Below are 6,000 nucleotides of genomic sequence, written 5' to 3'. Positions count from 1 at the left end.
CGTACGTCATGCGGACTGCGCCCCTCGTGTCGGTTGGGCGGGAATGGAGGGTAAAAAGCCGTTGGGATTAATTAATTAATTAATTAAATAATTTAGGAATTTTGGGACTTATATATTTCGTATTTTTGGAACTTTCGGGATTCTCGGGACTAATTTCGGAACTGTGGGGACTTTCGGGGCCATTTAAGGATTTTTGGGACTCTCGGGTTTATTTTGGGGTTGTCGGGAGTAATTTCGGAATTTTTGGGACTTTCGGGAAATTACTCCCGACAAACCCGAAATAGACCCGAAAGTTCCAAAACTCCAAAATAATTCCCAAAAATTTGGAAATAGTCTCGAAAGTACCAAAAATACCTAAATTACTCCCGATAATCCCGAAATAGTCCCGAGAGTCCCAAAAATGCTTAAATCGCCCCGAAAGGCCCAACAGTTCCGAAATTAGTTCCGAGAATCCCGAAATAGTCCCGAAAGTTCCAAAAATCCGAAATAAGTCCCAAAATTCCTAAATTATTCCCAAAAATGGAGGAATAGTCCCAAAAGTCCCAAAAACCCGAAATAAGTCCAAAAATCCCGAAATACTCCTGAAATCCCGAAATGGTCCCGAAAGTCTCAAAATTTCAAAAGAAGCCCCAAAAGCCCGAAATTGGTCCCAAAAATCGCAAAATCAGTTCCGCGCGTTACGAAATAGTGCCTAAAATACCAAAATACCTGAAATAGTTCCGAAAGTCCCAAAGTTCCTAAACTAGCCCAAAAATTTCTAATAGATCCGAATGTTCCAAAAATCCAAAATAAGTCCCAAAAATCTGGAAATAGTCTCGAAAGTCCCGAAAATCCCGAATTACTCCCGATAATCTCGAAATAGACCGGAAAGTTCCAAAAATCCTAAATTAGTCCCAAATATACCAAGTTCCAAGAATCTGAAATAAGTCCCGAAATTCTCTAAATAGTCCCGAAAGTCCCAAAAATATCTAAATTACTCCCGATAGTCCCGAAAGTCCCAAAAATCCGAAATTAGTCCCAAAATTCCCGAAATACTCCTGAAAATCCCAAAAGTCCCGAAATCAGTTCCGATAACCCCGAAATGGGCGCGAAAGTCCCAAAAATTCCGAAATACACCCAAAAGTCCCAAAAATCCGAAATTAGTCCCACAAATCCCGAAATACTCCTGAAAATCCCAAAAGTCCCGAAATCAGTTCCGAGAACCCAGAAATGGGCCCGAAAGACCCAAAAATTCCGAAATACACCCAAAAGTCCCAAAAATCCGAAATTAGTCCCACAAATCCCGAAATACTCCTGAAAATCCCAAAAGTCCCGAAATCAGTTCCGAGAACCCAGAAATGGGCCCGAAAGACCCAAAAATTCCGAAATACACCCAAAAGTTCCAAAATTCTAGAAATAGTCTCGAAGTCCCAAAAATACCCAAGTTACTCCCTTTAATCCCGAAATAGTTCCGAGAGTCCCAAAAATCCCTAAATAGCCCCGAAAGTCCCACAATCCCGAAAGTGTTTCCGAGAATCCCGAAATGGTCCCGAAAGTCCCAAAAATCCGACAATAGGTCCCAAAAATCCCGAATTAGTTCTCAAAGTCCCAAAATTCCTAAACTAATTCCAAGAATGGAGAAATAGTCCCGAAAGTCCCAAAAATCCGAAATTAGTTGCAAAAATGCCGAAATACCCTGAAAACCCTGAAATGGTTCCGAAAGTCTCGAAAATCCAAAAAAGACCCAAAAAAATCGATATACTCCCGAAAGCCCCAAAAATCCCAAAATTAGTCCCAAAAATCCCGAAATGATCCCGAAAGTCCCAAAACTCCCGAGATGTTCCCGAAAATCCGAATTTATTCCTGAGAATCCCGAAGTAGTCCAAAAGTCCCAAAAATCAGGAAAATGTCCCGAAAGTCCCGAAATTACTCCCGATAACCTCGAAATAGACCCGAAAGTTCCAAATATCCTAAATAAGTCCCAAAAATTTGAAAATAGTCTCGAAAGTCCCAAAAATACCTAAATTACTCCCAATAATCCCGAGAGCCCCGAAAATCCCTAAATAGTCCCGAAACTCCCAACAGTCCCGGAATTATTCCCGAGAATCCCGAAAACCCCATAAATTTGAAATAAGTCTCAAAAATCTGGAAATAGTCCCGAAAGTCCCAAAAACTAGAAATCAGTCCTAAAAATCCAAAAATAGTCCAGGAGTCCCAAAAAACCCGAGAATTCCGAAATATTCCCAAAAGGCCGCTATTAACTCCGAGAATCTCGAAAATCCCGAAACTAGTTCCAAAAATCCCTAAATATTTTGAAAGTCGTTTCGAAAGCCCGATATTAGTTCCGAGAATCCCGAAAATCCCAAACAAAGTTTACGGGAATCCCTAAAGAATTACGAAATAGCTTTGAAAATCCCAAAATAGTCCCCAAAAACCCCGAAATAGTCTTGAAAAATCCTGATTTAGTCTGACGAATCTCTCAAATCCAGAAACAGTTCCCAAATTGAGGTGTGGTGAGTTTAGGTGAGGTGTGGTGAGAACGGGTGTGATGAGTTCAACTGTGGTGAGTTAAGATTTGGCGGATTTTGGTGTACCAGTAGGAGGTGTGGTGAGTTTAGGTGAGGTGTGATGAGTTTGCATGTGGTGAGTTGATTTGAGGAGAGGTGAAGTGAGTTGCGGTAAAGTAAGTTGAGGTGAGTGTAAGGTGAGGTGTTAATTCTCTAAATTGCTCCTAAATTATACAGTATTTAGTTTGAAAGTATTTAGCCATCGACTAAGGCACTCCGCACATTAAGCTCCTAATCACAGTAGTGTAATCGTTTCGGAATACTAAAGTATAAAGCTTTTATGCCGAACCTATGTATTCCAATGAAGCTCTGTAGATTACGATTCAAAATCATGTTTGCGCCTAATCATAAAAGCTTCATGAATCGAAGCGCCCAACATTGTAAGGCGCCTGCCGTTTTGAAATCGTCATTTGTTTACTTTTTTGTGTTGGAAATAAAATTTATTTGTCAATTCAATAGAAAATAATTGGAAATGAACGATTTCGTGCTAAAATTCGTGCAAATTGCATTAAACCACAAGCGTTTATGCAATATTTCGGAGCGGAATAATTTGCGGAAGTGCGTGTTGCGAAAGAACGGCTAAAAAATTTGTTATGTGTAGAAAGTGTTTATAAGCTGGAGACTTATGCAGGGCGTGCAAGTGTGCAGAAGTCTAGTCGTCATGCATTCGTTTCGGTATGATGAAACGATTACTTTACATTGATTAGGCGCGTAATGTGCCGAGTGCCTAAATACTGTGGTACTTTAGTGAAAGTATTTTGCATCCCCAAGATACCTAAGTACTTTGGACCAGAGTATTTAGCGCCTCCTAAATACTTTCGTTTTTTGTACTTTGGTATCTAACAGCTCCTAAATACTCAAGTTTTTCTTACTTTAATATCTAATAGCTCCTAAATACCTAAATACTTTTTACTTGAGTATTTAGCACCACCTAAGTAACGTTTACTTGGGTATTTAGCAGATCCTAAATACCTAAGTAAATAGTACTTGGGTATTTAGCAGCTCCTAAGCTACCTAAGTTCTTTTTACTTGAATATTTAGTCATCTCAAAATACTAAGTATTTGTGTATTAGTACCCAAAGTGGTACTTTAAGTACAAAAGTATTTAGGTGTGCCCATCACTGCTTCATGCTGCTGTATGTGTAAAGAGACATATGTACATATCGATGGCTGAGTGGAAGATCGACCTATCTCGGCAGCCAGTTCGAAAACGCTCTATCTCAAAAAACTTTTCAAGAACGCCCTATTTCAGAATTCGTTTCAAAAACGCCCTATATCAGCATATTTTCAATACATTTTGAAGTGAGATAGGGCGTTTTTGAACCGAATTTTGAGATAAGGTGTTTTTCAATTAAATTCTGAAATAGGGCGTTCTTGAAAAGTTTTTTGAGATAGAGCGTTTTCGAACTGGCTGCCGAGATAGGTCGATCTTCCACTCAGCCATCGATATGTACATATGTCTCTTTACACATACATAAATATCGTCAGTAGATACGAATCAGGGTTGTTGCGAATATTCGCATTCGCAACCGCGGACCTTCCGAATTAATTTTGACATTCGCATTCGCTAAAATCAATGCGGATCTTTTGCGAATGCGAATATTGAAGGGACCGAAAATTACATTTATTTTTTTACGAGTTAAACTTGACCAAATATTTTTTATTCAGATATAAAAGTACTTTCCGGATAATAAACAAACCGCTTATCCAAATTAAACAAGTTTGGTATCCAATGAAAGAGGACTTAAATAGCTTTAAAACTGAAATGTCTAAAAGAGGAAAGCCACACATTGAAAAATATTTCAATAAAAAATGTTAATTGATTACCATAGAACAAACATTGGCTCAGGTATGTATTCACATGAATTTCTTTAGTATTAAGTTATAAAAAAATATAAATAGAGGTGGTAACCTTCATTCGTTATTTCTGTTTAAAAGCTTTTTCAGTCCTCTTTTATATGATACCAAATTCGTTTAATTTCGTTAAGCGGTTTCTTTATTATCCGGATAGGACGGTTATTTCGGAATAAAAAATAATACGCCACATTTAACTCGGAAAAAATAACTGTTATTTTCGGTCCCTAGAATATTGTGCAAGTGCACAGACGTATATCTAACCAGTCACGGAAGAAAGCATTAAAAATGAGTTACAAAAAAATCGAAAAACGCTGATGACGTGACAAATTCCGAAACAACCAAAAGAATGAGAATGAAAAACTCTTTCGAAAAAACGGTGTTTAAAAAACGATTGTGCCATGATGCTAGATTGTGAAGATGAAAGTCAGGAGGATACATCCGACATTTGTAGCCCCGATGAAATTCTCAAAAAGGAATTATTGCACCGCAATAAAAATAAATAAATATGACTGAAAGTCCTCTCAACTGGTGCAGTATCAATCGAAAAGAATTTAAAATTTTGCCAATTTTCAAGTTTTTCAAGTTTGTCGCCTCGAGCGAGTAGTTATATAGAGGCGCAGGTTTGTGTTACGACCCTTCGAAAAGTTTTTATTAAGTACAATGTTCCAATTTTTAAATTCAAGTACTAAAAAAACATTCAGTCTTATCATGAGTTTAGTTTTCCCGGAACCGGTTCACTTTTCACTTTTGGTTTTCATTTGCAGAATACACATTTTCGGGTGAATTTTTTTTTCGAGCAAAACTCAGGATTATTAAAAATTATTAACCCTTCCATTTTTTATTTACCTAAATCACCTTATTTACCCATCCAAATTATTTCTTAAAAATACATGACATCCGCATTCGCATTCACATCCGCGGATGTTAGCTTTTAAACATCCGCATCCGCATTCGCATCCGCGGATGTCTAAAATTCCACATTCGCGACATCCCTAATATAAATATAGACGCGAGCTGAAAAGTTGATTGCGAAAAAAGGGGCGTAAAAAAATGTCGGCGAAGAAAGACTCTTAACATAAGTGACGACAAATAAAGCCGCGTTAACCTCTTTGACAGCGAAGAAAGACCCATAAGCTTATGTCCGCGGTCAACTATATTTTCGAGTGCAACAGTATTCCCCAGAACATCCCAAAGAGTTTTTCCGAGCTCTTTATTCGTGTCTAGTTACGATATTATTATTATTACGTCGAAGATACCCGCGCTGCGACCTAAAAAGCTTTATATTGTGGTAAATCCAAATTGTAATCACTCCAACCTTAGGCTATTTAAAAAGCTCAGCACTTTGGATGAGGTCATGCTCCAAATTTTAGATGAAGAAGGCAATAGTTCTCCAAGGTGTATCAATCTACGATTCATGCTTCGTCGACAGGCACATAGAATATACTCTGGGCTTTCTTTCACCACAAACAGACCCATTTAATTAAAACCGTACGTTAACTTGCAGTGTGCTGTCAGGTTCCCAGTAAGAGTTCTAAGTTCAAGGTGTCTTTCGGAGTTCCTGCTGGAAAGAGTTATGCATATCTTTGATTGTCTTATT

The sequence above is a fragment of the Rhagoletis zephyria genome, unplaced genomic scaffold (genome assembly GCF_001687245.7).
Source record: "Rhagoletis zephyria isolate East Lansing unplaced genomic scaffold, Rhagoletis_zephyria_1.1 Rzeph_scaffold_01294, whole genome shotgun sequence".
NCBI lineage: Eukaryota > Metazoa > Arthropoda > Insecta > Diptera > Tephritidae > Rhagoletis > Rhagoletis zephyria.
Note: the sequence above shows the minus strand (reverse complement) of the source record.